The sequence below is a fragment of the Cupressus sempervirens genome, chromosome 10, assembly GCF_028749045.1.
Source record: "Cupressus sempervirens isolate cs-2001-9-10 chromosome 10, ASM2874904v1, whole genome shotgun sequence".
Lineage (NCBI taxonomy): Eukaryota > Viridiplantae > Streptophyta > Pinopsida > Cupressales > Cupressaceae > Cupressus > Cupressus sempervirens.
In genome coordinates this window covers 994,470,286-994,495,559 of record NC_143127.1, presented here as the reverse complement: position 1 = coordinate 994,495,559, position 25,274 = coordinate 994,470,286, and positions in this window count along the sequence as shown.

Here is a 25,274-nt window from a genome sequence, read left to right as displayed (position 1 = left end):
GTACACACATATGTACTATTTTGTGCATGTTAATCGTGGTTCCTTGACATGCAGTTCTTTTGGATCACTTTTCTAGTTTCCTTTCACCTCACCCTTGTCTACATTAGGGGGGGTTCTTCTGTTGTTTCTCATGCTTCCTTGGTTTGATTGATCGGCTCTTTAGGTTTGGTGTTTCATGCCATCTATATCTTCAAGTTTAGTTGTTTTCCTTTGTGTGCCTCCTGCTTCGATGTAGATTATAGTTTTCTCTACTTGGTTAGGTTCTATTTCAATGGAGGTTCTTCAAATCAGCAGATACTTTTGATAGAGCTCTGTAGCTTCTACATGCTTTAGTGGTTTTCTTCATGGTCATCTTTTGTTCCTATCTTCTAGGACATTCCCTAGTTTGGAGGCTTCTTCAATCCTTCATTAGTTTTTTTCAGCATTTTTTCCATCTATTTTTAGAGTAGGGTTTTCCCCATGTGGTTTTCTCTATTTCTCCTCTTTTTAGAGATTTGGTTGTGCTTGGGTACCTCATCAAGCTTGTTTTTCGAGACCCAAATCTACTTTTGTAGTAGTTTCTAGGTTTTTGGCTAGTCCTTAGGTTTATCTTAAGGCTGGGGGGGGGGGTGTGTGTTAGAGTAATTAGATATTTTCTAATTAACTATAGTTTGTTTAAGTAAGCATATAAGAATTAATTATTTTATTAATTATTATGATGCAACCTAGGTTTGACTTTTTTCAGGTTTATATCTCCTTTATAAGGATGATCTCTCTTTGTCATTAACCAATTCATTTTTTTATAATAGCAATCTCTTTTTTCTCGTCAAGACTTTTTCATCTATGGATCTGGAAATTTCAACCTCCATAGCTCTTGCTTCTCTCTTATGTGATAGGTTTTTGCATGCAGGTGATTCTTGGGAACTATGGGGTTGATTGTTCATCAACTTCAATGGTATCAAAGGAAGTCAATTGATTGATTTTTTAGTGAAACACATGATGAACATAGGAAAATAGAGCAAGTTGATAAATCTAAGCAAGATGAACTATCTAAGGAAGTAAGATGTGAGTTCAGAGGTAGATGCTTCATATGTAGTGAAGTTGGATATATGAAAAGAGATAGCACAAGTAATTATTTTAAAACTATTACTAATTTCTATTAAAGTAGTAGAGTGTAAGAAACCTAAGTTTGATGGTAATAATGCAAATAATAGAATGTTTGGGAATACTAAATCTGCAAGTAATGAAAGAGGGAGATCATAGAGAAAATACAATGATGGAGAGATATCTAATGGATAAAAAATCAGTTTGTGTGTTACAAGTGTAATAATGCTAGACACGTTGCAAGGAACTGCAAAGCACCTGAAACTCAAAATGGAACATATTAGAGATGAAATGCACCTATATGTCAATTATTTAATAACTTCAGACACATAGTGAGATATTGTAGAATGGACAAAAGAAACTTCAATAGGAATCCCAACTACAAAAGGAACAACAATAGAAATGATAGAAGGAATGATAATGGGAGTGATAACAGTTAGAAGGAAGCAATCAAGGAACATGTTAATGAATTTAAAGAAGCATTTCTAACAGCTAAGGATCCATAAAGCTCTTATACAATTTTGGAGGAATACTATTTTGATGCACCTAATGAGAAATTAAAGTCACAAATTGTTTGTGACTCATCCTACCTGAATTAAGCAATTTTAGAAGAGGCAATGCATCAATTAATTAGAACTGATGTTAGAGAGTGAGTTGGAAGTTGTGTAGTTAACAAGAGGTAGTTGACATAGAGAGGAAGCTATGGTCAAGTGCACAAGTCTAGATATGGTTGTAGTAAGTAGGAATTCAGAAAACAAGTTTACTGGTGAACAAAGAGAGTATTTGAATTTGTGGCAGATATGCATTTAATGTGCAATGCAATTTGAAATGATTTAAGGATCGTAAACAAGATTGTGTATACTATTTTTTCTTGAAGCGTGAAGTTGTAAAAGCCCTAAAAACACAATTTTAAGGTATTTTACAAAATTAAAACTAAATTTCTTACTGAAAATTATTGAATTTCAATGGCTAGTTAGACTGTTTATGATGTGAGTGAAGGCTATGGTATATATTAAAGAAACATATGTTTATTTCACTTATGGATGACTCGTTGGGTGAATTTTTGCAAATTCTAGAGAATGTGCTTCATGTCAAAGATTTCAAAAGCTATATACATTGTAAGATTAGGAACATTAGTGATGAATATATACATAAGGACTTGGGGACTATGTGTAATAATGACCTATCCTTGAAGTCTGAGTATTTGTACCTAGATGGCTTGAATCTAGTAAAGTGTATATTTTATATGAAGTTTGAAAACCATGAATGGACTTGAATCATTCTGAGTAGGGTACATGATGATATGTTCTGGTTAGGTGATGGACAAATAGCAATTGATAATGACCTAATTCACAAGGTCATAGGTTTGAGCAATGAGGGATACAATCCCGTAAATTAGAAGAATGTAAGAAATATGGTTGAAACAAACCTAAATACAAGATTCGATGGAAGGAACATGAAGATAGACTATGTCCAAGATAAAGGAGTAAAATTGTTGAGTAAGATATTAGGGTACAATTTTAGTCATGCCTCTAGGATTAACTCTATACCAACTAGATTTTTTCATGCATCCTATATGATGGTAATTCAGGGAATAAAAGTTAATCTATGTGAGATTATCAAACTACAATTGTTGGATAACATTTCAAATTTGAAAAGACTAAGAGCGCAATCTTCAAATTTGAGTCTGTACCAACTCATTTCTTTTTCTATGCCACAAGGAAGTTCCCAGAGCAAGAAATTGGTATTGCAATGAGTGCATAATGAATTGGTGACTCAATGCTATAGATCTGAGCTGGAAAATGGCAGAGATGATGACATTAATAGAATGATGAAAAGTTTCCAATATGAAATGAAATAAAGCTACAGAATACCTCCATCCATGGTAGAGAAATATAAGGATGAAATATGTTTCATGGTGGAGACAAATAACACTTGTATGGAAGCTATAGTACCAAGGGTTAAGTTCAATGAACCCATGGGATATGAGATGAGTACAAAGCATATAAAAAGGTATGTGCAAATCATACTCCAATCAAAAAAGGACACAGAATGCCCTAGATGAGGAACCTTTGAAGAGAAAATGATAATATTTCATTCTAAACTTAATAGTAAGGAAAGAAAGGAGAAAGTGGAAAAGGCTATTGATTCCATCATTAAGGAATCATGAATGACTCGAGAGGAATTCAATGAGGTGAAAGGGATGGAACTTGATATGAAAGCTAGTGGGCAGTCTAAAGTGATAGCAGCAACTCTAGGACCTTCAAAAGGTGTGACAATAGCATAACCATGTGTACATACCCCTATTGCACCATATGCAGCAGTTGCATAAGTGCAACTTTTGAGGACAAGAAATGATCAACCAAGGAGGTAGCAAGAGGTGGAAGCACCTACTGTGTAGAGGAAGTCAGAGAGATTGGTAAAGGTGAACCAAGAACTTGCACCATCATCCAAGAAAAGGGTCAAGTAGACCACGAGTGGACCAAGCAAGAGAAGGAAAATGATGCAAATAAGTGATTCTAAAGAATCAAAAGAAGAAGTTGAGGATTGACCAGTTGAACAAGATGCGCAGGAAGATAGAAGATTAGCTAGAAAGAGAGCATGGAAGCCTAAGGTAGAGAACCTCAACATGCAAATAATAAATGATGATAATCTTGTTCAATTAAATAAGTATTATAGCTTGTACAGTAATATGGATAGAAGGCAATCGAAAAATTCCATTGTAAGGAACATGATTATGAGATATAAGAAGTTTGATAATATTATGAATAAGATACCTAAAGGCCTATATAATAGGCTAATAAATAGAAAGAAGAGAGTATTGGAAGAAGATATAAATTTGAGGATAACAATGATAAATAAATTGTGTGAGGTTGACTCTATGGAGGACTCAAACAGAATTTTGAAGGGTATTGAGCCCTTGCTAAGGAACAAAAGAAGAGAAATTCTTCTGATGGGAGGAAACTATGAGGATGTTAGGAAGGAGATAGAGGAGGCAATTTTAAAATTCATGACCTTAGTGCCAAAGGTAAGTGCATAGTCCAAACTTGAGAGCCTAGTGTATGTGGAAGAAAAAACACCATCTAGTGATGAGGGAGAAGCTGAAGAGCAACAACAAGCACCCTCACCATCGTAAATTATTATGCACACTGAATCCATGAAAGTGGATAGTACACACATAACTATAGATGCAAAGGAGAACCCTTTTGTAGGTTATGGAGAAAATATTTTGGCAATACCAGCAATATTAAAGCTTACACCAGCTCAGGTGATGATGAAGAAGAGGAGAAGAAGACACAAGCTGATGAAAAGAAGAGAGAAGAATTGAAGATGAAAGAAACGGAGAGGAAATCAAAGGTAAAGAGGTTAGAGGAAGAATAGAAAATTAAAGAGGAGAAGAATAAAAATCAAGAAGAAGAAGAGAAGAGAAAAAAGGAAGAAAAAGAAAAGAGAAAGAAGGAAGATGAAGATAAGATGAAGAAAGAAGATGAGGAAAGGAAGAAGAAACATGAAGAAGATGCAAGGAAAGAAGCTGAACATTTGGAAGAAGAGAAGAAGAAAGTTGAGGAAGAGAAGAAGATTGTAGAACTAAAAGTTCTTACACCTATTCCTACAGTAACTCCAATCATAGCAATAGTAGCAGTAGCAGTATCAGTGCCATCAAATGATGATGATAATAAAAAAGGATTAATGAGCTCATTGAGCAAATCGCTTGAGAAGAACAAATCTATAAAGTCTTTGGAAAAGACTCTTAGTGAAGTTTTGGATAGAATGCAGAAGATAGTTAACAAAATTGTAGATAATCTAGACTTATAGGTAAAGGCCAAAGAGTTGGTGAAGATTGTTGATGAAGATTTTACAACTTTAGAAGAAGTACCTTCAACACAAGCACAGATAAAACATGATGCAACACTATTTGATACAGTGTGCACCAATGTGAGAAATGACTTGAAGGCACTTGATGAAAGCATCAAAGAACTAAGAATATACATTGATGAAGGGAAGAAGTTGTATGAAAAGTGTGCATTGTCATATAAATACCTATTTGACTTTAAGAGTCAAATAAAGGGTAAATTGAGTGATCTTGAAACACTTATTGTGAAATTACAACTCCTAGAGACTAACATTGAAGATTGTAGAACATAAGTGGAGAAGATCCACGATGTGATCAGAGGCTTGGAATCTAACAAGGAGAAGGCAGCAAAGAGATTATCTAGTCTTAGATAAAAAATTTCACCAAAGATAAGCAATTTGCAGAGGAAGTTGGAGGAATGTCTTGCAGTAAAGACTTCCTATGAAAAGTTTGCATATACTGACTTAAGCACAGTTGAAGTGGCATCCTATGCATTATGTACACTAATCATTATTTATGATTTATTAAAGGAAAATTGGAAGAAACAATTAGATAGGATAAAACTTGTTTATGCAAATTGTTTTTCCAAAATGACAAGTTGATCAGTAGTAGGCTACACAGTTTTTGGATATAGTTCTTGACACATTTGCCATTGATTTCAAACGGGGGGTAATATGTAAAGGAAAATTATATGTATTGTATATGTAAGGGAGAGTACACTTATGTATCAATGTAAAGAAGTGATAAGGAATGTAATGATCCATCAAAACATGAATAAAATTGTTATGTTTTGAAGGCAATTTTGTATAGTTACTTTTATCTATTTTTGTTATGTATGACATCATTTTGGGACTTGGCCAATTTTTCCAAATGTTGCCATCAATGTCAAAGAGGGAGATTGTTGGAAATATGGTCAGATAAATGTTTCAAGAGTTTTCATGGGTAAAAGCACAAACCTGTGTCACCTCTTTGTAAACGAAAGAGCTAATAAAAGTATAATTGTTCATCTTCTATGACATAAAACTGGTAGTATTATTTAGAATTTGAAAATGAAGTAAACTAATGAAATGTGTAGAAATGGTTGAAGTTTAAGATTATAATTTTTAATAATTATTTAAAATAAGAAATTATATATTTTCCTAATTTTTATAGACAATTTTTTAGTTGTTATAAAATGATGAAAATTAGGGGTTTAGTTCCCACCACAGAACTATATGGAAATAAACTTATTTTTATTTGAACTCAAACTATGTTATAAATAACACATATAGCTAGAACAATCAAAAATAAAAATTGACTTTAAACCTATATTTTCTCTTTTATAGTGATTCAAATTTCAACTCACCTGAAATCGATAGTTTTCATCTCCCACCACATTTTTCAAAACAAACCTATTCTAACAAGAAGAAACAATATATTCTAAAAGAGGACTCTTTCCTCTAGAACGTCAAATAATTTTTAATTTTTTTTTAAATGAATTTAATAATTTTTTATTTTGCAAAATCGACATCTTTTTGAGTGTTAAAATATGTGCTTGTAGAATTTTTTAATTACAATATACTATATCTAATTAAAACACTCTGAACTCTATATAAAAATATTATTGACTTTGAGATCTATAAAATGGTGTTTATATTTTACTAAAAATATAACATAAAATATAGTAACAGTTATTGAAACACCAATTTTTTGAAATAATTTTATTTCTTTAGTAATTGGATACAAACTAGTATAACACATGCATTTAATAGACATTTCCAATTGGAAAAGTGTGAGACCATATATAACTTAGCTAGAATTAATTTATCTAGATCATATATTTGAGAAAAAATATTTTTTGGATAGAAATACTCAAATTCAGTTGTTCTGATAAGTTAGCCTGAAAGGTGACATAGCTTTGTACTTTTACCCTCATTTATGGCAACATATATTCAACATTTCATTTATGCATTTAGAGATAGAAAATTGTCTAAGTGTTAGACAGTTTGCAGCAGCATAAAGAGTTGATGTGATGTGTACGAATGACTCATTGAGAGTTAGCTTTGTTAGGATAAACCACGGACAGAAATAAAAACTACATGCAAATATAACCAATAACAAAAAATAATAGAACACACAGAGATGAACACAAGGCACCAAGATTTAACATGGTTCACCCAATCCCTGGGCTATATCCACCAAATAGCAAGTCTGATCTTATTACAATCCAGTGATTACAACCTAATTACAATCCGTAATCCCTTACAGCTCAATACCGCCGCAAGAACCAATTTCACATCACAACATAATAAAAAAAAAACCAACCCTAAGCCCTTTTATACAAGTATTAAACCGCTTTAGGGTTATAACATGTCGGCCATAATATGTCAGCCATGGCCCAAAAAAAATTTTCAGGGCGATGCCCCAAACTCCACTATTTATGAAGTATGTACAGTACTTTCCTGATTAGTCACCACAATCTAACAATCTCCCACTTGGGGACTGATCAGGCTCCACACTAAACAACAATCTCCCACTTGGAGACTGATCCTGTAGCAATACAACTACCACATGGGGCTCCCACAGGATCAAACCACCCTGGACTCTACTGTTCTTTTATTCATGTTCAGTCTAAAAGACCAACTGAAGCAGAAGAGGAGTTCAGCTTCTCCCTTGTTACAACCTTTGTCAACATATATGTTGGATTGTCATTGGTATGTATCTTCTCTAGCTTTAACTATCCATCCTCCAAAACTGATCGAATGAAATGGTACCACAACTGTATGTATTTGGTCTTAGAATGCAGATCTGAATTCTTAGCAAGATGAATGGCACTCTGACTATCAGTAAACAAATAATTATCCTTCTGAGGATGTCCCAATTCTTCCAAGAAGAACTGAAGCCATATCATCTCCTTGGCTGCCTCTGTAGCAGCAACATACTCTGCCTCTATAGTGGATAAAGCATTAATCTTCTGTAACCTAGAAACCTAGCTCACGGTTGCCCCACCAACAGTAAAGACATAACCTGTAGTACTCCGCCTGGTATCAATATCCCCTGCCAAATCTGAGTCAACATAGCCCTGTAAATTAGTAGTAGAGCCCCCAAAGTGTAAACACTTATTGGATGTCCCTCTCAAATATTTGAGAATCCACTTGACAGCATTCCAATGCTCAAATCCTGGATGACTCATATACCTGCTAACGACTCCCACTACATGTGCAATATCTAGCCTAGTGCATACCATAGCATACATCAAACTTCCTATAGCTGAAGCATAGGGTACCTTGGACATCTTATCCTCCTCTTCCTATGTCTTGGGACACATCTCCTTAGTCAATTTCAAATGACCAAGTAAAGGTGTGCTGACAGATTTAGCATTCTCCATACAGAAACGTTGCAACACCTTCTCAACATAATCAGCCTAAGATAGCGTCAAGGTTCTGTTCTTCCTATCTCTGCAAATCTTCATACCAAGGATTTGTTTTGCTGCCCCCAAATCCTTCATAGCAAATTCATGTGCTAACTGGCATTTTAGCCCCTTAATATGATCCATGTTAGATCCAGCTATAACCATATCATCAACATATAGACATAAAATAATATAGCTATCATCATCCAACCTCTTAAAATAAACACAATAATCTGAATGACACCTGTTATATCCATGCTCATGCATAAAACTGTCAAATTTCAAATACCATTGCCGAGGTGCTTGCTTCAAGCCATATAAACTTTTCTTCAATTTGCACACTAAGTTCTCCTTACCTTTGACCTCAAAACCTTGTGGCTGAGCCATATATATTTCTTCATCCAAATCACCATGAAGAAAGGTTGTTTTAACATCCATCTACTCTAAATGCAAATCTTCAATAGCCACAAGACTTAAAACAGTACGAATAGAAGTCATTTTAACAATAGGAGAAAATATCTCATCAAAATCAATTCCCTTTTTCTGTGCAAATCCTTTTACAACTAACCTGGCCTTAAATCTTTTCTTACCTCCTTCCTCTTCTTTCAACCTGTAAACCCACTTATTCTGTAAAGCCTTTTTACCCGCAGGCAACTTGCACAAATCCCATGTCTTATTTTTCAGTAAAGAGTCCATTTCATCTTTCATTGCAAACTCCCACTGAATCTTAGTATCCACCTGCATAGCTTCATCATAACTTTCAGGTTCACCAGCATTAGTAAGTAAAATAGAATACAAAGAGAGAGAAAACCTTTGTGGAGGTCTAATTTGCCTTGTTGACCGTCTAAAATTTACTGGTGTGTGTGGTATTTGTTGTTGCAATTGTTGCACATCATGAGGAATGGCTGGAACATCAGCTTTTGGAGTATCATCTAGCACTACATAATCATCTTCTTTCTTCTCATGTTGCTGCAACAAATCTTTGTACAACACTTTCTCATTGAATATCACATCCCGACTTCTAACAATTTTAAGATTTTCAAAATCCCAAAGCCTATAACCAAATTCATTAATGCCATATCCAAAAAAGACACATTTCTTTGATTTAGCTTCTAGCTTGGTTCTATTTTTAGAGTCTATATGAGCAAAAGCTTCACAACCAAAGGTCTTGAGAAAAGAATAACTCACCTTCTTACCAGTCCATGCTTCCTCTGGAATACCACAGCCCAAAGGAGTAGAGGGACCTCTATTAATAAAATATACTACAGTATTGACAGCCTCCACCCACATGTGTAAGGGCAACCCAGCATGCAACCTCATGCTCCTTGCACGCTCCATTATAGTCATGTTCATGCGTTCAGCCACTCCATTTTCCTGTGGAGTCCTTGGAGCAGTTTTCTATCTACGAATACCATTAGTGGAGCAATAATCTTCAAATTCATGACTGCAATACTCACCACCATTATCAGATCTGAGACATTTTAATTTCTTACCAGTCTCATTTTCAACCAAGCATTTCCATTTCTTAAAAGTTTGAAATACATCAGATTTCTATCTAAGGAAATAAACCCATGCTTTTCTAGTTGCATCATTAATAAATGTAACATAATAATGAGAGCCACCAAGGGAAGATACCTGAGCCGGTCCCCATACATCTATATGCACAAGCTCTAATTTCTCCTTTTTGTTTTCCTTCCCTGTCTTTACAAAACTCACTCTCTTTTGTTTTCCATACACACAACTTTCACAGAAATCCATATTCACACATTTCAGACCTGGTAAAACTTTCTTTGAATGAAGTACTTTCATACCTTTCTCACTCATGTACCCAAGTCTATTGTGCCACAACGTTGTAATAGAATCTACAGCAGCTATTTGTTCTCCCTGCTCAACTGCAGCAATTGTTCCTGAACATTCATTTTTCTCTGAAAAAATCAAAGTAGAAGGAACAATATGACCTGTACAAAGATATAAGGTGCCTACTTTCACACCTTTTGCTACTACAAGGGAACTTTTTGAAACCTTCCAATTTTTATCATTAAAAGTAACTACACAACCCTCATCACCGAGTTGCCCTGCTGAAATTAAATTTCTACTTAGTTTTGGAATATGCCTTACCTCATGTAGTAGCCAATGATTCCCATTCTGCAACTTAATCTTAATTTTTCCCTTTCCAACAATCTGATAGGGTTCATTATCCCCCAAATAAACAAGCCCAAAATCCCCTTGGACATAATCAATGAAATAACCTCTATGAGGTGTAGCATAAAATGAAGCACCAGAATCTAAAACCCATGAATCATCAACACTCTCTAAAGATAGAAGCAAAGCATCCTCTTCGGATTTGTTACTTACCACATTTGCCTCCTTGTCTCCATCTGATTTATCTCCTTTATTTTTCTTTCGATTCCAGCAATCTTTCTTTTTGTGCCCTGGTTTCCCACAGTACCAGCAATCATTTGGTCCTCTCGATTGAGACCTCTTCCCCTTTGACTTTCCTCTTGATTTCCCATGATTTCCAGAGTTACTTCCTCTTTCAGTCATTCTGCCCCTGCTTTGTGCATTTAAAGCACTTCCTGATGTAGATCCACCTGAAGATTTCCTACGAGTTTCCTCACTTAAAATAACACCGATCACATCATCATATTTTAGGGTACTAGATCCAGGAACAAAATTACTCACAGCCATTACCAAGCCATTCCAGCTTTCAAGTAAAGAACACAAAATCAAGAGAGCCCTAATTTCTTCATCAAAATTGATACCCACAGAAGATAATTGACTAGTAATAGTATTAAACTCATTTAAATGATTTGCAACAGATCCATCTTCTACCATTTTTTTATCATTAAATAAACGCTTCATGAGAAATACCTTATTTGAAGCAGAGGGCTTTTCATACAGTGTCGCTAGGGTTTTCATCAAATCTTCTGTTGTCTTTGCTTTTGTAATATTAAATGCCACCAATGGTGCCAAGCATAACCGAATGCTTCCGAGTGCCTTTCTGTCCAAGAGATCTCATTCAGCGTCTGACATAGTTCCCTGATTCTTGGCTTTGCCTTCCAACGGCTTCCATAAATCCTTCTGATATAGATAGTCTTCCATTTGCATCTTCCATAATTGGAAGTTCTACCCATTAAACCTGTCAACCCTCAGCTTACCCTCATCTGCCATCGCTCCCACTCAACTGTGAGACTCCCACTTAACCATGAGACTTTCCTGCAGAGGATAACTGAAAGACAACCTCGCTCTGATACCACTTGTTAGGATAAACCACAGACAAAAATAAAAACTACATGCAAATATAACCAATAACAAAAAATAATAGAACACACAGAGATGAACACAAGGCACCAAGATTTAAAGCGGTTCACCCAATCCCTGGGCTACGTCCACCAAACAGCAAGTCTAATCTGATTACAACCTGATTACAATCCGTAATCCCTTACAGCTCAATACTGCCGCAAGAACCAATTTCGCATCACAACATAATAAAAAAATACCCAACCCTAAGCCCTTTTATACAAGTATTAAATCGCTTTAGGGTTATAACATGTCGGCCATAATATGTCAGCTACCATGTCGACCAATCTAACCCCACTATTTATGAAGTATGTATAGTACTTTCCTGATCAGTCACCACAATCTAACAATCTCCCACTTGGGGACTGATTAGGCTCCACACTAAACAACAAGCTTATGTACAGTTGAGGAAATATCTATGATAGTGTCATGATGACATATAGTAGTTTGCAATTGTGTACATATAATATGTCATGAGATATGATCAAAATACCTATACAGGTATTAAACAGTGTAGAACAGAGTATAGTAGATAATTAGATTGTATGGCTTTAGGAATTATTTTGGTGAAAAAATAATTAATAAGTCATGATGAGCTAACTATGTGGATATTATTCCATAAGTTATTTTATATTATGCCAAGCATGTGAAAGCATGAAGGCCAACTAAGAAGTGAATTATGAATGTGCAAGGTATAAGTAAAGATCTTATCTTGCAAAGATAAGCGTGCAACATATGTATGATCTATGTGATATTTGTGATTGATGTGAAGTTGATGAGATGATATGTGAACTACATCTAATGTATGATCAGAGAAAGTGCAAAATATAGCAGACATAAAATATTATATGTATATCTATTCTTGTGAAGAACTGAATTGTATAACTGCATGTTATGGCAGTGGGCTCTTCTTGCATACTTTTTATTTGATCTACCAACTCCTAACAAGGTTGAAGAAACTCCTAATAGGGTTGAGGCTTTTAACAAGGACTCAAGACACTATATTTATTTTATAGACTCCTAATAGGGTCAACATCCTTAATAGGATCCTTTTGTTTAGTAAATCATCTTGTAAGTATCATCCCCACTGAGGTTTTCCCTTGGCTAGGGTTTCCTTAGTTAAAAAAATAATGGTGCTATGAGTTCTCTACGTGTATGGTTATATTTACTATTCAACATTGTTGGTTTACTTTCATGTGCAAGTTATAAAGTAATTAATAATATTCAATTGTAGGAAAATGTTTGTAGAATATTAATTCACCCCCCCCCCCCCCCCAGTATTATCTATTTCTAACAAGTTTGCCTCACAAAATGGAAAAGAAATGTCAAATAAATGGAATATATCATGCGTACAAGCTTAATAGGTCCTTCAATGGTACAAATTAAGGCACATTTTGATGCAACATCAAGGTCGATAATGGAGATCACCGGGCTAGTCTCTCAAGGGAGAATGGTAGAAAAAATATACCACCTCAAAACTCTTAACAATCCTATGAAATAGATGTCAAACATATATTAGAAGAAGAAGATGCTACGCTCTTTGTTGGAAATCCATTTCAAGTAATTGCATGGTTTCCAATCGTGAGATAGATAGAGCACTTTAATTTGGATCTTGTGCTTTGGTTCATGCTTGAGATTAGGGAGATCTTCACAAAACATCGAAGGAAAATATGGTTTCTATGTTATTCAGTTATTGGCTTGAAATAAGTGTAATTTCTAATTAAAATGCATTTCCATAGCATAGATGGTCACATTCTTTCATCTATACCATTTATAAGGTATTAAGTACATTCATGTGGGTGAATATACAAAATGAGGAGCAATGCAACCACTCAAGTTTAAAGATGAGGGTCAATTTGAGGATGAGAGTGTTGTGAATGAGAGCATGGAAACACAACCGCATGGTAAATGGTAGTAATTAGATTTTTAAAAAACTCACTAGTAGATTTCGTGTTAATTTCTGACCTTAAATTTTGACCTTATGCCATTTTGCATTTGATTCTAACTTTTTTTATTTTGTTAAGATCCTGAGTTGGTCAAAAATTTGACCAACATGAGTTTGCTTGGTCAAAATTTTGACCAAAATGGAGTACGGATTGTGGTAGTATTGAGTTGTAAGGGATTACAGATTGTAATCAGGTTGTAATCACTGGATTGTAATAATATCAGACTTGTTGTTTGGTGGATGTAGCCCAAGGATTGGGTGAACCACATTAAATCTTGGTGTCTTGTTTTCTTTTCTGTGTGATCTATTATTTTCTAATATTGGTTATATTTGCATGTAATTGTCATTTCTATTCGTGGTTTAATCCTAACAAGTGGTATCAGAGCCAGGTTTTTTTTCAGTCATCCTCTACAGGAAAGTCTCATGGTTGAGTGGGAGTCTCATGGTTGAGTGGGAGTTATCGTAGACAAAGGTAAGTTGAGGATTGATATGTTTAATGGGCAAAACTTTCAGTTATGGAAGATGTAAATGGAAGACTATCTTTATCAAAAGGATTTATTGAAGCCATTAGAAGGCAAAACCAAGAATCAAGAATCTATGTCAAATGACAACTGGGATCTTTTGGATAGGAAGGCACTTGGAAGCATTTGATTATGCTTGGCATCATCAGTGGCATTTAATATTACAAAAGAGAAGACAACAGAAGAGTTGATGCAAACCCTAGCGAAACTATATGAAAAGCCCTCTACTTCAAACAAGGTATTTCTTATGAAGCATTTATTTAATATGAAAATGGCAGAAGGTGGATTTGTTGTAGATCATTTAAATGATTTTAATACTATTACTAGTTAGTTATCTTCTGTGGGTATCAATTTTGATGAAGAAATTAGGACTCCCTTCATTTTGTGTTCTTTGCCTGAAAGTTAGAATGGCTTGGTAATGGCTATGAGTAATTCTATTCCTGGATCTAGTACCCTAAAATATGACGATATAATCAGTGTTGTTTTGAGTGAAGAAATTCGTAGGAAAACCTCAGGTGGATCTACATCAGGAAGTTCTTTGAATGCACAAAGTTGAGGTAGAACAACTAAGAGAGGAAGCAATTCTAGAAATCGTGGAAAATCAAGAGGAAAGTCAAAGGAGACGAGGTCTCAGTCGAGAGGATCGAATGACTACTAGTACTATGGGAAACCAGGGCATAAAAAGAAAGATTATTGGACTTAAAAGAAAAATGGAGATAAACCAAATGGAGACAAGGAGGCAAATGTGGTAAGTAACAAATCCGAAGAGGATGCTTTGCTTCTATCTTTAGAAAGTGTTGATGATTCGTGGGTTTTAGATTCTGGTGCTTCATTTCATGCTACACCTCATAGAGGTTATTTTATTGATTATGTCCAAGGGGATTTTGGACTTGTTTATTTGGGGGATAATGAACCCTGTCAGATTGTTGAAAAGGGAAAAGTTAAGATTAAGTTGTAGAATGGGAATCATTGGCTACTACATGAGGTAAGACATGTTCCAAGGCTAAGTAGGAATTTAATTTCAGCAGGGCAACTCAGTGATGAGGGTTGTGTAGTTACTTTTAATGATAAAAATTAGAAAGTTTCAAAAGTTTCCCTTGTAGTAGAAAAAGGTGTGAAGGTAGCCACCTTATATCTTTATACAGGTCATATTTTTCCTTCTACTTTAATTGTTTCAGAGAAAAATGAATGCTCGAGAACAGTTGTTGTAGTTGAGCAGGGAGAACAAATAATTGCTATAAATTCTCATACAACATTGTGGCATAGCAGACTTGGGCACATGAGTGAGAAAGATATGAAAGTACTTCATTCAAAGAAATTTTTACTAGGTCTGAAATGTGTTAGTATGGATTTCTATGAAAATTGTGTGTATGGAAAATAAATGAGAGTGAGTTTTGTGAAGACTGGGAAAGAAAATAAAAGGGAAACATTAGAGCTTGTGCATACCGATGTATGGGGACCAGCTAAGGTATCTTCCCTCGATGGCTTCCATTATTATGTTATCTTTATTGATGATGCAACTAGAAAAGTATGGATTTATTTCCTTAGATAGAAAACTAATGTATTTCAAACTTTCATTCCATTATTATGTTATCTTTATTGATGATGCAACTAGAAAAGTATGGATTTATTTCCTTAGATAGAAAACTGATGTATTTCAAACTTTCAAGAAATGGAAATGCTTGGTTGAAAATGAGACTGGTAAGAAATTAAAATGTCTTAGATCTAATAATGGTGGTGAGTATTGCAGTCATCAATTTGAAGATTATTGCTCCACTAATGGTATTCATAGACAAAAAATTAGTTTAGGGACTCCATAGGAAAATGGAGTGGTGGAATGCATGAACAAGACTATAATGGAGCGCAAGGAGCATGAGGTTGCATGCTTGGTTTCTCTTACACATGTGGGTAGAGGCTATCAATACTGTTGTATATTTGATTAATAGAGGTCCCTCTACTCCTCTAGGTTGTCATATTTTGGAGGAAGCATGGACTGGTAAGAAGGTGAGTTATTCTTTTCTCAAAACCTTTGGTTGTGAATTATTTGCTCATATAGATTCTGGAAATAGAACCAAGATAGAAGCTAAGTCAAAGAAATATATATTTGTTGGATATGGCATTAATTAATTTGGTTATAGGCTTTGGGATTTTGAAAATCATAAAATTGTAAGAAGCAAGGATGTGATATTCAATGAGAAAGTGTTGTACAAAGATTTTTTGCAGCAACATGAGAAGAAAGAAGATGATTATGTAGTGTTGGATGATACTCCAAAAGATGATGTTCTAGTCATTCCTCGTGATGTGCAACAATCGCAACAACAAATACCACACACACCAGTGAATGTTAAATGATCAATAAGGCAAATTAGACCTCCATAAATATTTTCTCCCTCTTTGTATTTATTTTAATAATAGATGCTAGTGAACCTAAATGATATGATCAAGTTATGTAGGTGGATACTAAGATTCAGTAGGAGTCCTAAGACAAAATGGACTCTTTGCTGAAGAATAAGACATGGGATTTATGCAAGTTTCCTACAAGTAGAAGAGCTTTACAGAATAAGTGTATTTACAGGTTAAAAGAAGAGGATGAAGGTAAGAAAAGATTAAAAGCCAAGTTAGTTGTAAAAGGATTTGCACAAAAAAAGGGCATTGATTTTGATGAGATATTTTCTCATATTGTTAAAATGACTTCTATCCATACTATTTTAAGTATTGTGGCTGCTGAAGATTTGAATTTAGAGCAACTTGATGTTAAAACAACCTTTCTTCATGGTGATTTGGATGAAGAGATATATATGGCTCAGCCACAGGGATTTGAGGTCAAAAGCAAGGAGAACTTAGTGTGTGAATTGAAGAACCTCGAGCAAGAACCTCGACAATGGTATCTAAAATTTGACAGTTTTATACATAAGCATGGATACAATAGGTGTCATTCAGATCATTGTGTTTATTTTAAGAGGTTGGATGATGACAACTACATTATTTTATGTTTATATGTTGATGATATGCTTGTACTTGGGTCTAACATGGATCATATTAAGGGGTTGAAATGTTAGTTAGCACATGCATTTGCTATGAAGGATTTGGGGGCAAAAAATAAATCTTTGGTATGAAGATTTTCAGAGATGGGAAGAACAGAAAATTGGTGCTATCTTAGGTTGATTATGTCGAGAAGGTGTTGCAACATTTCTTTATGGAGAATGCTAAAGCTATCAGCACACCTTTACCTAGTCATTTGAAGTTGACTAATGAGATGTGTCCAAAGACACAAGAAGAGAAGGATAAGATGTCCAAGGTACCATATGCCTTAGTTGTAGGAATCTTGATCTATGCTATGGTATGTACCATGCTAGATATTGCACATGCAATGGGAGTTGTTAGTAGGTATATGAGTCATCCAAGAATTGAGCATTGGAATGCAGTCAAATGGATTCTCAGATATTTGAGAGGAACATCCAATAAGTGTTTACACTTTGGGGGCTCTACTACTAATTTACAAGGCTATGTTGACTTAGATTTGGCAAGGGATATTGATACCAGGTGGAGTACTATAGGTTATGTCTTTACTATTGGTGAGGCAACCATGAGTTGGGTTTCTAGGTTATAGAAGGTTAATGCTTTATCCACTACAGAGGCATAGTATGTTACTGCTATAGAGTTAATTAAGGAGATGATATGGCTTCAGTTCTTCTTGGAAGAATTGGGACACCCTCAGAAGGATGATTATTTGTTTATAGATAGTCAGAGTTCCATTAATCTTGCAAAGAATTTAGCTTGAATTCAAAGACAAAACACATACAGTTGCGGTAACATTTCATTTGGTCAATTTTGGAGGATGGATAGTTAAAGCTGGACAAGATACATGTAGATGACAATCCAGCAGATATGTATACAAAGGTAGTAACAAGGGAGAAGCTAAACTCCTCTTCAACTTTGGTTGGTCTTCTCTACTGAACATGAATAAAAGAACAGCAGAGTCCAAGATGGTTTGATCTAGTGGGAGCCTCATGGAGTAGCAACATAGCTATAGGATCAATCTCTAAGAGAGAGATTGTTGTTTAGTGTGGAGCCTAATCAGTCCCCAAGTGGGAGATTGTTAGATTATGGTGACTGATCAGGGAAGTACTGTACATACTCCATAATTCCTCGTTGAGGTTTGGAGTTGGGCCAGGCCCTGAGCGAGGGTTTGGGGGTGATAGTCCCTGATATAGTTAAGGCCATTAGGTTGTGGCTGTTCGAGAGTTTGGGGGCAGAGCCCTCAAAAAAAAAATTGGGCCCTATTTTATCGTGATTTTGGGCCAACATTTAATTATTAATTATAACTCTGAAGAAATAAAAATACTTGTATAAAAGGGCTTAGGGTTAGTGATTGTTTCATAGTTGTGATGTGAAAATTTGGTTCTTGCGACAGTATTGAGCTGTAAGGGATTATAGATTATAATCAGGTTGTAATCACTAGATCGTAATAATATTGAACTTGTTGTTTGGTGGATGTAGCCTAGGGATTAGGTGAACCACATTAAATCTTGGTGTCTTGTGTTATTTTCTATCTGATCTATTATTTTTTGATATTGGTTATATTTGCATGTAATTGTTATTTCTATCTGTGGTTTAATCCTAACAGTTATAGGTTGCAAAGTTGTGATGTCATGAAACAATAAAGTTAGGGCTTTCTCCCAATGTCATGAGTTTAAAGGATTTGAGATCATTAACAGTTACAAAGGAGTAGAAAAGGAAAGGTATGAGGCCTTGCACCATTGCATGGTTAAGTAGTAGTTAGGTCCTAACTGTTGTGAGGGTAGGAGGATGTCATTTTATGATGTTTGCAAGATCGCAATAGTTGATGAGCCAAAATGATTCCAAGTCACAAACCATCAATAAGACATGAAATGAAAAGGTCACAGTTTTGTGGAGCTGAGAAGTTAAGGAGGAAAGTGTGTCACAAGGCCATGAATAGTAGTAGGTGTAGGTCAAACATAATAGGCAAGATGCAGGATGAGGTAGCAGATTGCTTAAAAGGCATAGGGCCATGTGACAAAGTTTAACAATTAATTTTGATTGACTTGATGAAATTTCTAAACTGATCAAGTTCTTTCTTGGCTAATCTGTACACACATCTTGTAGGTTCATGGAGATGATGAAATACATATCAACACACTTCTTCCATTGGCCAAGGAAACTCAAGGCATTTATCTTCCTTACCGATTATGCACTTTTCCACCAAAATAGGGCTACTAGAAAAGAGCCCCAATTAGCCTTCTTGTTAGAAAGGTTAATCTTCCCTTGGATGTATTTAATTGGGATATTCCAAGGATCCCTAAATGTAGTTTGTCCTATTGTACACATGTGGAGGACATGTCATTATTTGTCCTTTATTCCACATGTGAGGACAACTCATTTTTATAATTCCTTTATTAAGGAATTTAGTTTATCCTCCTTAAGAGGATTGTGACACTTTGCACACACCTATCATGAATGTGGCATTCATAGAAATGGGAGTTACACATGCAACTCCTTTCTCATCTCTTTAAAAGAGATGCTCCTCTTTCTTTCTTCTTTGCACATCATTTTGATGTTATTGTATTGAGCTATTTTGCTCCAACACTCTCTCTCTCTCTTCTCTAGGCATTTGCCTTCATTCATAATACTCACAAGGGGTTTTCTTTGCTTTCCCCTTATAAATCCTTGTCTCCATTGTTGAACTCTTGGTGTATGCTCTTGGATTTTGCTTATCTCATGGTAACATTGTTTCACACTTAACTTACTTGGATTGTTTCTCGTTCCTTGCTCTATCTTGTCATTTCTTACACTTCTTGATTTGAGAAATTAGGGATTTCCTCAAATTTCTTCCACTAAGAAACACAAACTTCCTTCAAAGACTCCCATTCATTTTACTAACACTCATATTTTCTAGGTTTTGGCCTCAAAAAGGTCGTACAACACCTATGTACAAACTGAGGGTTTTTAAGAGTTTCTTGAACTTTCTTAGGCCTGCCTATTGTATGGACTAGTTTAGTGCCTTGAAAAATTTCCACCAATCTCTCCTTCTTCCTAAGGAGTCTTAACTCAATCCCCTTCCTTCTCCATACTTTCTTTGCTGATGATCTTCACAATCCTACTATTTATAAGCTCTATAATCTTAATCTTCCCTAGTCGAGCATGCACTAGCTCGCCTAGGGAAAGAGCTTAAAATTGCTTCCATAGCTTTTAAGGGCCCTTCCTTCTATAGGTAGTAAGTACATAGAGTAAACTCACTATCCCCAAGAGTTTTTACTATTTCTACAGTGGGGTAGTGAGTTACATGTTTCTCAAAGCCAACTGCCTTGTTCAGGACAATGAACTAGCAAAAATGAAAGAATTTACAAACTTGAAAGGAAAAACAAACACATACCTACTTTACTGAATTAAAACTACTCTAAACAAACCAAATTATAATGCTAAGGTGATACAATAATTGATTCAATACTCAAAAGCTTTCATTGCTCTCTGTTTTGTCTTTTTACATGCAAAACTTAGACTACAACATATTGTTCGTATACTGACACCCACCTACTGGCAACTTTAGGGTTTTATAGGCTTATATACTAACTCTTAGGTCTTTTCCCCTCATGACTAGAAATTTCCATTAGTCTCCACCATGTTTGGAAGGGGTTGTGCAAAGTTGTTTAACAATATTTGCAAACTTGCAACTTTTGTGCCTTGCCACTTTTTGCAACTTTTTGTTTACATCTTTTTGACGTCTTTTTCTTGCCAAATTGGCTAACTCTTAGCTTTTCAAGACTAGAGAACCTTTCTTAGGCTATCCTAGGACTTCATGACAAGTACCTTACAAATTCCAAGGCCTCTCCTAGAACACTTATGACTTCCTATCCCCTAACCAATATTGCCAAAACACACAATTAGGTCCGTAGACCTTTATTCTAGTTACAAAGCTCACTTAGAGCATAGCACAACAAAATTGCTATTGGTGAGGACCCTATGTCTCAAGATACCTCTACACCATACTACCCACTAAAGAAGCTAAGTCCCCTTTGGAGACAAAAGGTGGAGATTTATGCCCTAAAGTTTGAACTAATTTATAGGGATCCAAGTAGCTTCTAAATCTAGCTTAGCTTGCCATTTGACAAGGTGTTCCTTGTAGGTTCCATGCCTGGTCTTTGTATGAACTTGAGAGTCTAATATCTTCTCTACTTGTAGCTTGGGCTTAGGGGCAGAGCTGCTGTCTAAGCCTCCTGCTTATATTCCTCTGCATGTTAATTTACCTTAGTAAGAGGTCCTCTGTACTTAACTACATCTACCACATTGAAGATGGGGGAGATGGCTAGATCATCTGGTAGCCCAACATTGTAAGAATTATGCCCATACTTGGCCAGAATAGGACATGGTCCAAGTATTCTCATCTAAATCTTTGTGGAAGTCCCTTTTTCCATCCTTTCTTTTTTTAGGTGGACCATGACCAAGTCCCCTACACCAAATTGTACCTCTCTTCTCTTGAGATCAGCTTTGTCCTTTATCTTCTTGGTGTTGTCAATGAGGGACTATTTCACTTGTTCATGCACTTCTTTCATAGATTGACTGAAATCTTCAACATAATCACAATTAAGGACTTGAATATCTAGACTTCTTAATTCACATACACCCCTAGGATGTATCCCATAGACAACTTCAAAGGGACTTTTTCGAATAGTCCTATTGATGCTATCATTATAGGAAAACTCTGCTTGGTGTAGGCCTGAGTCCCATGTCAAACCATATTCCTTCGTTAAGCATCTCAAAAAAATTCCAAGTGTCCTATTGACCATTAGTTTGAGGATGGTAGGCTAAACTAAATGCTAGATTGGTACCTAGTCTTTGCCATAAGGACCTCCAAAAGTGTCCCATAAATTTTCTATCTCTGTCAGATACAATGCTACTTGGCAAGCCATGAATCCTCACAACTTCCTTTAAAAACAAATAAGCAATATGACTTGCATCATGGGTGACCTTACATGGAATGAAAGGAATCATTTTGCTAAATCTATCCACTACCACATAGATGCTATCAAAGCCACTCTTTGTTCTAGGTAAACTAACCACAAAATCCATACTTACACATTCCCATGGTTTGTTTGGTATTGGAAGAGGCTGATAAAGTCCTACATTTTTAGAAGTGCCCTTTTCTCTTTGACATATGATGCATTGCTCAACATAACTTGTAACATCTCTTTGCATTTTAGGCCAATAGTAGTATCTTTGGACCAATTCTAAAGTCTTGTTTAAGCCAAAATGGCCACTCAAACTCCCATTATGTTTTTCATGAATGAGGTTCTCCCTCATGGATCCTTTTGGTACACACAATTGCCCTCCTTTAAAGAGTAGCCCATTCTACAATGTATATTCTGCAAACTCACCATGAAAGTGATTTAGATGCTCTTGACACACCTTGTATGTTGCTACAAAGTCTTCATTAGTTTGGTACAGTTATTTGAAGTTATCCAATCCTATGCTCCTTATTTGTATTTCTTGAATAGTGAGTAGCCTTCTACTTAGGGCATCTGCTACTTTATTGAGTTGCCCCTTCTTGTGCTTTATGGTGAAGGTATAAGACTGAAAATACTCCACCCACTTGACATGTCTATGGTCCAATTTTCCTTGGGAGTTGAGAAAACTAAAAGCTTGATTATCAATGAACACTACAAACTCCTTACACAAAAGATAATGCCTCCATTTTATAAGGGATTGAACAAGTGCATAAAGTTCTAAATCATAGGAAGAGTATTTTTTCTTTGCTGCATTTAGCTTTTCACTAAAGAAAGTCATTTCTCTATTGCTTTGATTTAAAACTCCTCCCATTGCTATGTTACTAGCATCACATTCCACCACAATAAAAGGTTCATTAAAAGTAGGTAACCTTAGGATAGGCTTAATTGCTACCTCTTTCTTCAATGTCTCAAATCCCTTGTCTACTGTAGGTATCCACACAAATTTGGTCTTCACTCCACCTTTAATAGTATCCATCATGGGAGCACATTTCCCACTAAAGTTCCTGATGAACTTTCTGTAGTATTGAGCTAGGCCATGGAAACTCCTCACTTCACTGGCATTCTTGGGAGTTGGCCAACTTAGTGTTGTTGCAACTTTAGCCTCATCAATTTTGAGATCTCCTTGAGATAGAAAAAAGTCTAAATAGACTAGTTCCTACTTCATGAAATCACACTTGTCTAGATTGATAGTTGGGTGTTCCTCTTTTAACTTAGACAACACAATCTTAATATGCTCTAAATGTTCCTCTTTGCTCATGCTAAAAATTAATATATCATCTAAATAGACTACCACAAACTTACTTGTGAATTCTTTCAACACCTCATTCATGAGCCTCATGAATGTACTTGGGGAATTGGAGAGGCCAAATGGCATGACTAGCCACTCATAGAGTCCTTCAGTGATTTTAAAAGTTGTTTTCCACTCATCTCCCTCTTTTATTCTTATCTAATGATACCCGCTTTTAAGGTCTATCTTGGTGTAATACTTAGCCCCTCCTAGACAATCCATTAGGTCCCTAATCCTTGGTATGGGAAACCTATACCAAATTTTGATCTTGTTAATAGCATTGGAGTCTATGCACAATCTCCATGTTCATCCTTTTTTAGGTCCCAAACAGTAGGCACAACACATGGGTTGATGCTCTTTCTTATTAACTCTTGATCCATCAATTCTTGTACTTGCTTTGCAACTTCCCTATTCTATTCAAGAGTCATCTTGTAAGGTGCCTTGTTTGGTAGAGATTTCCCTAGGACCAAATCTATTTGATGGATGATTGCTCTTTGAGGTGGTAGGGTTGCAAGTGCTCCATCTGATATGATGCTCTTGAATTCCTTCAAATCTGTTGCACTTCATGAGGTATGTCCTCCTTCTTATTCTCTCTCCTCCTTGGGTTTCACCATAATAGCATAACCCACTCCTTCTTTTTCAAGATTTTTCATGTGGAATGATGATGTGGTAGTGATTGTGTAGAGACTAGTGAATTAGAGGGCACTACGTGTCATAAGGGTAGTCAAATTAGGTTTGAGAAAAAAGGGGAAAAATGCAAAGTTCAAAAAAATGTTTTTTAAATATATTTTCATCTTTCTACATGTAGGGCATTTAAATTGAAACTAGTTTATATCATATAGTTCAAACTTTGCTAAATGGAAATATTTGCAAGAAATGAAGCTCTGTAAATCAGTCTTGGACCTAGAGTTTCAAATGGAGACCCTGGGCATATCTTGTAGGCCAACATAGGACTATTATATATCATTAGAAAGCTCACAGAGTCAATTTTCTAGATCCACGATCAGTTTTTGCATGGGTATTAGTGGGTAAGAGCTATACTATTTTTTCATTTGTGGTGCTCCTTATGCAACTGTATTCTAGTATGAGTAGTTAAGAATCAGTTTGTGGCCAAATGGTTAGATGGGTATCCATCAAATTTGGAGAGGGTCGTAGTAGTGATATTATTATGCCTCCAAAGTAGTTCAATGTGGATTTTGGCAAAATTTTGATACCAAATCTGATATTTTATCAAAAAGGGGCTTTTCTCTTCATTCTTGATAGATATTTGTGAGTTTGTTGGGCATAATGATGGGAGCAAATTCGATTTTTAGTTCTAGGAAGAAGATAGAGACTTTGCAACAACAATGGAGGGAGATTCAAGTAGACAAGTGTTGATTCCATATTAGATCCAGGATTCCTTCCTTCTTCCATATCTTTCTTTCTTCTCTCATTGTGTAGGGTTGGTTCTAGACTTTTGGACAAGTTTCCATAGTTGTGATACCACCATTATCAACATTTCTCTCTTGTATGAAAAAAAGAAATGAAATATTGTGTATAGTTTTGATCTATTTGGTGTTTTTGAGTCTTTCATGCATCTTGAATGTACTTATTTCAAAGGAATGAATACAAAGAACAAAAAATTACTTAGTTTCATTCTGATTCTTGTCTCCTATCTCTATTATTTTTAATCTTTTGTGGTTTGTGATCAAAGATTATAGATCTAGTTGCAATTCATTTTGGGTTGTATGTCTTGATGAGTTTTGCCTTTGGTTCAAAGAATCATGTAAATGCTTGATACATCTTTATAGGGTTGTGAATTTCATGAGAAGGATATTTGATGAGTGTGAGGTTCAGATTGAACATAGATGTATGGTTTGTAAAGTAAAT